The sequence below is a fragment of the Trichosurus vulpecula genome, chromosome 3 (genome assembly GCF_011100635.1).
Source record: "Trichosurus vulpecula isolate mTriVul1 chromosome 3, mTriVul1.pri, whole genome shotgun sequence".
Classification (NCBI taxonomy): Eukaryota; Metazoa; Chordata; class Mammalia; order Diprotodontia; family Phalangeridae; genus Trichosurus; species Trichosurus vulpecula.
This window is the reverse complement of record NC_050575.1, coordinates 421,696,663-421,706,187: the sequence shown is the minus strand read 5'-3', so window position 1 is coordinate 421,706,187 and position 9,525 is coordinate 421,696,663.

The following is a 9,525-nucleotide window of genomic DNA, read 5'->3' as shown; positions in this document are numbered from 1 at the left end:
AGGAAAACCTAGGTTCATGCCCAGTCTCTGACCCATACAGGTTGTGTCACCTTGGCCAAATCACTTGACTTCCCAGTATTCTAGACAAATCTCTAATAATATAATCTGCAGGGAAGCTTTGCCCTGGTGTTGGTGGAGGGTTTTTCTCATCTGAGAGTTCCCTATACCGACGAACTTACAGGTTCACTCCCTATCCCTATTCTTTTCTCTCTGCTAAAATCCTACAAGTTGAGCTAGTATTTATGTCTTCCTTTTATAGATGAGAAAACTGAAGCTCAGATAAGAGAATTGCTTCCCATGTATCTCCAGATAGTAGCTAATCAAGCTAGAATTAACTCAGCACTCCCAAACTTTCTGGCACCAACTTGAGGACATCCTTAAAGTTTTACAATTTTGATGAAAAGATAATTTTAGACATAATTGTGGTATTTTTCCAATAATTTAGACTAATTCTGCCTTCTAATTGGTTTCATTGTGAGATCAATATGAGCAAAAAGTGTGGAGACATCTGGTATATGGAAAGATAGAGTTTATTTTAAGTCTAAATCTAAGTGCTTTTTTTACCTTCAGATTTTTAGGAAGTGGCTGTCCCATAAATAAAAATTTTTAGAATTTTCTTCTTTCCTGAAGTACAATTTAAGGACAATTTAGTTTCCCTTTTTAGTCATACATTCATAGACTCTTTAATGTGAAAATGACCTCATAATCTATCATGTCCAGCCTGTACCTGAAACTTTTACACTATTCTCAACAAATAGTCATTCAGTCTTTACTTAAAGATAGTAATGAAGAGCTTACTATTTGATTATTAGGAAGATATTTTTATGTTCTTTAAATGCTTCCATTGATCTCTGATCTGGGCAATCCACAGCACCCTCCAACAATGCAAATTGGAACCTAAACATGTCTTCCCCTGCTGGAGGACTCTTGTTCAAGTCTTCCAATAAACACCCTATGGGGTCCCACCCAACATGCATGAAGTCCTTCCTCCAGATCTCTCAGCACTGCATGGGTACCAGAGGAGAGAGAACCTGGGCTATTTGTGGACCAAACTCTTTTTTTCAATTCTAATTCTTCAAAGACAAAGCATACCTTGATTTGAAGTTATATGATATGACCAGAAGAATGTTGACATTCAAAAGATGGGTCTTTGTTTCAAGGGGATACTTGGGGTGGTTAAAATTATTATACAGTTTTCACAAGAGAATCCATCCAATTCTTCTCTTCTTGATCCTTTATCAGTTCAGCTCAACATCTGATCGAAGTATCTGTGTTTATTGACCAACTCCATTGCTGTCCATACTATTGTATCATGATCTAGACTACAGACATTCCTTTTCCCACTCACACATTCACACAGTCTGTCTCCCATTGCTGGGAAGTACTCCTTCCTCGTCTCAGTCTCTCAAAATTATTTTCTTCCTCTATCCTCAATTCAGTTGCCACTTTCTCCATGCTTAAGTCTTTGAGCCATTAGTTCTCCATCCCTCTTCAAATTACTTTGCATCTACTTAGGAGCAGAGGTTCAGAGCTGGAAGTGACTTCAGTGACCATCAAGTCCATCCTATTTTGTTTACTGTTAAGAAAACTGGGGCACAGGGAGATTAAGTGACCTGTCCAGGATCACACAGCCTGTATATGAGGTGGTATTTGAACCCATTTATTCCCAAATCCAACTGCAATGCCCTATACATCATACCACACTCCCTCTTCACCTCACTTATTTCTATGTTTATTATGTTCCCCATGAGAATGTAAGTTCCTTCAGGGCAAAGACTGCTTAACATTGTCATTGTATGCCTGACACGAAGTGGGCACCTGATAATTTTTTAAATTGATTTAAGTTGAATTAAACTAGAAGAGATGAGTAGAATTTGTAGAGTTGGGCTTACACTTGATAGAAGGAAAACCTTACAGCTGGGTGGTATAGTGGATAGAGCACAGGGTCTGGATGGAGCACAGCACAGAAGACTCTTCTCCCTGAGTTCAAATCAAGCCTCAGATGGTTACTATCTGTGTGACTTTAGACAAGTCACTTAACCCTGTTTACGTCACTTTCTTCAACAAAATAAGCTGGAGAAGGAAATGGCAATCCACTCCAGTATCTTTGCCAAGGAAACCTCAAATGGGGTTATGAAGAGTCTGACACAACTGAAAAGGGTCTAAAAAAACAACATTTCTACTGATTTTTCCTGCAGTCTCCAAAAAAAGAATTTTACATTTTATTAGAGTTGAGAGGGAGCCATGGGAGTTTCTTGAGCAGAGGAGTAACATGAGCAGACTATACTTTAGGAATATCACTTTTGCAGCTGTGTGAAGGATGAGCTAGAGAGGGGAGTGGAAACAGGGATGTAACACAATGTTGGTTGCAGCTGCTATGGAGGCATAAGGCCAATAACACCAGCGCACAGTAGGACTGCTAGCACAGATTGTTTGATCTATTTTTCTAAGGAAAGCAACTTTAAAGAGTTTACAATCTCACTTTAATTAGTATATGTAATTAATATATGTAATATATGTAATTAATATATGATATATATATATATATATATATATATTATATATATATATATATATATATATATATATATATATATATATATATCAGTTTCAGGGGGAAAAGTGAGCACCCTGACCTTCAGAGAGAATATAAACAGAAATTACAAGCAGAAATTATAAACAAAAAATAACACAAATCAACAGACAGGGCTTCTAACTGTCTAACCATAGCAATACGTACATAGTTACCAGAGAGAAAAGCACCAACATCTGATTTTTCAATGCTGGGGAGCCCCTTAACAGCTACCCAGAGTCTTGTCTGGCCAAATCACACAAACACTCTTCCAATGAGTGAGCCCCAAAGCAAAATGCTAAACTCCAAGTATATATATACACTTCTTCAGAGTCAGGGGGCATCACAACCATGTGTCTCAAACTAACGTGACTTAGGCTTTCTTTTGATTTAAGCAGGTCATCAAAGACTCTTGATTCAAACAAAGGCAAGACTCAGTCAAAGGCACTTGATTGCTGTAGTGCTGAGAAGCACTCCAAAAGAAAAAAAACAGCAAAAAGTCCTACTTTGCTTGCCATTACAAGGGAGGACAATTTGGATGCCATCAAAATGGCCCAGGTTTAGAGATGATGTGAGTTTTTGTTGTTAGTTCCTATTAGAGTTACCTATATACTCTCTGCTAGCTCTATTAGATCGCTGGCTCCTGGAGGGCAAGGACAGTATATGGCATTTGAAGAATGTATGACTGTTCCCTTCTAATGGCTAAAAACTAGTTTGAAAGCCAATGGCAACTTTTGGAGTTGTGGTTGTTAGTAATCTCTATCACAAACAATGGCTACATCAATTTAGAATATATTGACCTGGCATCCCACTAGAGTATTTGGAGAAAAACTGAAACAATTAGATTCAATCATAATTTGCATGGTAGAGTATACACATGGTAAACATTTAAAAGGCAGCCCGAGAGACTTAGGTTCATAGATCGAGATCTGGAAAGGTCCTTAGGAGTAATCAATGCCAGCCTCCTCCTTTTACAGATAAGGTAAAACTGAGGCCCAAGAAGGTGAAGAGGCTCAACCAAGGTCCCACAGATACTGAGTTGTCATATGTGGGATTTGAACCCAGGGATGCTGATTCCAGAGCTAGTGCTCATTCAACTGTATTAGTCTCTTTAATTCCATGGTTCTAGGAATGAGTGATTGTTGAACTGATGAATTAATGCAACATCCTTCTTACTCAGCTATCTCTAAAGGACTGTGAAGTTAGGAGGAAACAAGCAGCTAGTGGCTCCCCACAAATGAGACACTGCATCCTGTGGCTCTGGAAAAACAGCCCCAAAGGCCTCACTCTGTCACAATTACCACAAAGAGCAGATGTGCCAAAGAATGATCACTGAGCCCAGCCAGCAAGACAGAGAAGCGCAGCTGCTCTGCTAATACTCCGGGCTAACACTCTCCACCTGATACAGAACTGCCCAGTGGGATGTTGTACCAGCACCTGTCTGCTCAATGGTTCTCACCAACCTCATCATTTAGGTGTTGATGGAGCAACAACAGCTTTCTCAAGAACATCTCTTAGTGAGTTGTGTGCCTCCCAGAGCTTGGGTCTGGGGCTGGGGCTCCTCCAGGAGGAGGGCTTTTTGTAACATTCAAGGAGACAGTGAGTTGAAATGAATTTAAAAAGGAACAGTGATTATGTTATTACTATCATTTGGTTTGAGAAAAATGTGATTATGAAAAGCTACTATTAAGAATCCAATGACATTAAAATGAATTAGTGCTATATTTTATTCATCACTACATAATTTACATACCTTTGAAAATGATATTCAGGTGTGGGGAACCTGCAGCCTCAAGGCCACAGGTGCTCTTCTAGGTCCTCAAGTGCAGACCTTTGACTGAATCCTTGTTCGGTGAAGTTTGAATTCAGTCAAAGGATCACACTTGAGGACACAGGTGGCTTCAAGGCTGCAAGTGCCCCACCCCTGATAGATATACATAATCATTAACATTTATATAGTACCTATCACATGTCAAGAACTATGGTAAGTACTTAACAAATAGTATCTCATTTGATCCTCACAACAACTCCGGGAATTAGGTGCTATTATCATCCCCATTTTGCAGAAGAGGAAACTGAGACAAACAGAGGTTAAGTGACTTATTCAAGGCCATATAGCTAGAACGTGACTGAAGCAGGATTTCAACCCAGGTCTTCCCAACTCCAGGGCTGGCCCTTTTCCATGCTGTCAATCTACATATATGTGTATATACACACATATACAGTTATATACAGTTATTCATACATGCACATTTGTGTGTATATATATTCATATAAATGTGAACAAATGAATATATGTATATATTCATTGTGTGTGTTCATATGTTTGTACATATCTATGTATGAGTACATATTTATGGCAGGGCTAAACAGTAAAGCCAGGTCATCTGATTCCAAATGTCTCCTTGGACTGCCTATGCTGTCAATTACAATAACATTTATGAAGTGATTTCAGATTGTAGTAATAATTCATCTCTCTGTGGGCCTTTAAGAGCTTACCTCAAAGTAGCCCTAAAAGGTGAGGGGTAGGACAAGCATTAATATTCCCAATTTTCAGATGAGGAAACTCAATCTCTGAGAAGGGCAGGGGCTTTCCAAAAATATGCAATGTGAGCATGAGGCTCTCCTGCAGAGCTTCCTATGCTGCCCACAAGCCCACCTCTCCTTAGCTACTGTTAGCTCTTTGAGGCCACTTTGGCTACACTAGAGACTGAGTGAGGGGAGGGATGTGAAACCAGTCCATGTAGACAGCCACACTAAGCAGGGCTTCACAAGCACAGAGCTCCTCTCTTGTTCTAAGGGCAATAGGGAGCTGCTGGAGTAGCAGGATCCCTACGTCATTACTCAAACCCAGATCTTTCTATAACATTGAACTCCTAGCCTAGGGGTCCAAAAGTGTTTGTAAGGTGAGTAGTTCCTTTAGTGGTCACAAGATAAGGAGAGGATTGGTATCTTTTTTCTCCCAGTTAATCAATCAATCCACAAACATCTATCAAGAGCCTTGCTGTGATGGTAATTGTATCATAAAGTATATAGTGGGGAGTAACATGTAAGAAGACTGAAAAGATAAAAAAGGGCAGCTTTCAAAGAGCTTTAAATGCCAAAACACAGATCTTGATATTTGATCCTGGTGGTCATAGGGAGCCACTAGGTTTAAGGGACTCGATGTATTTTGTGGGACTACATTACAAAACAAAAGGGTACATGAAAGAGGGTGCAGCATAAAGGGCAATGTGTGACATGCCTCGGTTAAATTGACAGCTAGCAGTTATGGTGGTCTCAGGAAGAGAAGAGACTGAAGGGGAGTGGGTGAGGAAGAAGGGGAAAGGAAGGAGAGCAGCCTTGCCTCAATGGGGGTTCCACTTATGAATGCTCCTCCGGGTGAGGAGAGATGTTCTAGAGAGATGGGGACTTTGCGTTGTGTGTGGTCTGGGGGAATTCAGTGCTTGAAAAGACTACCACTCTAGCATGGCGGGGGGGGGGGGGGGGGGGGGGGGGGGGGGGGGGGGTAGTTGGAACTCCTGAGGACAACTGACACCTGATGTTTGTTACTGTGATAAGGATGAAAGAACATTTCAAAATTTCTGGAAAGCAGTTAAAGCAGTCCTCGGGGGAAAAATAATTTCCCTACAAACATACAGTAACAAAATAGGAAAAGGGAGGATTAATAAGCTTAATATGTTCATTTAAAAAATAGAAAGCCAACAAATGAACAAACCTAAAATAGGCACAAAAGGGAGGATATTAAAAATAAGGTGACATAGATAAATGGAAAACATGAAAAACTATAGAAATTACAAATAAAACTGAAAGCTAGCTCTTTGCAGAGACAAAATTGATAAACTTTTATATGATCTGATTAAAACGAAGAGGACAGAAAATTAAATCAATAGAACAGCAAATGAGCAATGTAAACTCATAACAAAATCAGAAGAAATTTTAAAAATCAGAACATGTTAGACACAGTTTAGGCTAACAAAAGTGAGAACACAAAAGAAATAGAGGAATAATTTCAAAAATATAAAATATCCAAACTATCAGCAGATCAGATAGAGATTTTAAATAACCCAATCTTAGAAAAGGAACTAGATTTAGCTGTAAAGGAACTATCAAAGAAAAAAACTCCTGAACCTGATGGATTCACAGGAGAATTCTATCAAACTTTTAAAGAACAGTTAGTAACCATACTTAGCAAATTATTCTCAGGGCCTGGAAGAAAGTGCTCTACCAGAATCCTTTTATGAAGCAGATATCATCCTACTACCTCCCTAAACCAAGAAAAGATAAAACACAGTAGGAAAACTATAGACTGATATCATTAATCCATCGTGACTCAAAAGTTTTAAACAAAATATTGCCAAGCCAAATAAAACAATTTATCCAAGAAAAAATATATTATGACTAAGGGGAATTTTTACCAGTGATCAACAAATGGTTCAAAATCAGGAAAATAATTGACATAATTGATCACATTAAAAACAAAACATCCCAAATGATTATCTCAAAGCAGAAAAGGCCTCAACAAAGTACAACCTTCTTTCATACTAAAAATACTTTAAAAAAATTGGCATAGGGGGACTTTTTTAATACCATAAAAAGTATCTATAGAGATAGATGGCAGGGAAATAGGGAATGTTGTGTCAGACCTGCTATTTAATTCTGATGGCTAAATGGAGGGTGGACTGGAGTAGGGAGAGACCTGTGGCAGACAGTTCCTCCAGCAAACTATTGTAATAAGTGACACGTGAAGTGATGAATTTGTACCAAGGTTGTGGCAGCATCAGAGGAGAGAAAGGGTATAAACAAGAGATGTTCCAAAGGTAGAAATGAGACAACCAATTATATATTGGGGTAACATACGGTGAAAAGTTAAGGATGAAGCGTAGGTTGGAAGCCTGGGTGACTAGAAAGATGGTACTACCCTGGACAGTAATAAGGAAATTAAGAAGAGAGGAGGGTTTGGAGGATAAGATAATGACTTTCAATTTTAGATATGCTGAATTTAAGATGTCTATGGGACATCAAGTTTGAGATGTATAATAAGCAATTGGAGATGCAGATTGGAATTTTGAAGACCTTAGGGCTAGAGAGGTAGATCTGAAAGTCACCTGCATAGAGAAGATAATTAAGCCCATGGGAGCTGATGAGATAACCAAGTAAAATAGTATACAAGGAGAAGAGAAGATGTCTCAGGACAGAGCTTGGGGGACCCAGAGTTGGCTGATGTAATCTGGAAGAAGATCCAGCAATGGAAACAGAAGAGTGGTCAGACAGGTAGGAGTATTACCAGGAAAGATTAATGTTACAAAAACCTAGAGAGAAGAGAGTATCCCCGAGAAAAATGTGATGACCTTCATCAAAGGCTGCAGTAAGGTCAAGGAGAATGAGGATTGGGAAAAGACCATTCAATTCAGCAACTAAGAGATCATCAGTAACTTTGGAAAGAGAAGTTTCAGTTGAATCAAGTCAGAAATCAGACTGTAGAGTTAAGAAAAAAGTGAGAGGAAAAGAAGGAGAGGTGCCTATCATGGATGGCCTTCTCAAGGAATTTAGGCACAAAAGGGAGGGAAAAGAGAGTATGAATGGACCGTGAACTCTGCTACCCACCTCATGACAGAGAGGTGGTGGATTCAAGGCACAGAATGAGACATCAATGTTTTAGATGTGGACAATATGGGAATATATTTTGCTTAGCTACACATTTATTGCAAGAGTTCTGCTTTTCCTTTTTTTTCTTTTAAATTGGGGAAGGATAAGAGGGAGTGAAAATAAATGCATGTTGATTAAAAAGGAAATGAAAACTTAATTTATAAAAATAACGTTTGAAATGTTTATAAAATGATGAAATAAAGAGAATTAAGGATTGTATTAAGTAGATACAAGGACAAAGGGAATTCCAGGCATGGAGGAAAGATTGTGCAAAGACTTAGAGATGGGAGATGGAATATTGTCGACAATGAATGGTATGTAGGTTAGTTTGTTTAGAACATAGAGTGTCAACCTCAGACACTCACCAATTGAGTGATCCTGGGCAGATCAGTTTCTTCAATAGTAAGAACAGCACCTACCTCAAAGGATTGTTGTGAGGATCAAATGAGATATTTGTAAACAGCTTACCATAGTGCCTTGTACAGAGCAGACATTTAACAAATGTTTTTCCCATTCATTTCTCCTCCTCCGTGAAAGAGATTAATGTGAAATGAGCAAGGAAAAGTAGGGTAGGCCAGGTGGGGAGACTTTAAAAGCTATATAAAAGCTTAGAGTTTATCCTAGAATTAAAATGGAGCCACTGAAGCTTCTGGGGGGAAAGGAGGAGGTGACATGGAAAGACTTGTTCTTTGGCGAGACCAATTAGGCCATCATGTGGGGAAGGAATTGGAAAAAGGAGAAAGGGAAGGCTAGGAAACTATTGAAATAGTCAAGGTGAGAGGAGATGAGTGTCTGAGTGAGAGAGATGATTGTTAGAATGGGGAGAAGGTGGTAGACATGAGCAATATTACAGAGGTTGTCCATGTGGTCGATTATTTATTGTGTCATGTTTTTTTCCAGAGTTCTGATGCAGATCCCTCCAATGCAAAAGAAGAGATCTGAGTGATGAGGAAGCTGTAGTACAGACTCAGCCTAGACTTACAGATCTGATTATACTGTTTGAGATTTCTCTGTGAGAGTGCCATGGCCTGAGCAGGCACGAGTTCACATACTAATGCAACTCACATATTGTTAGAGGTCGAAGGAAGCTTCCAGGATAACACTCCCATTTTGCAGTTTAAGAAATTAGAGCTTGAAAGGTAGAGTGATTTGCTTGAAGTCACACAGCTAATAAGTGGAAAAACTGGATCTTACACCAGGGCTTCAGACTTAAAGTCATAGGCTCTTTCCATTGGTCCATCTTTCCTCCCCAATAAGCATGTATTGAAGGCATTGCTATGCCTGACCCAGTTGCAATTTGAGTG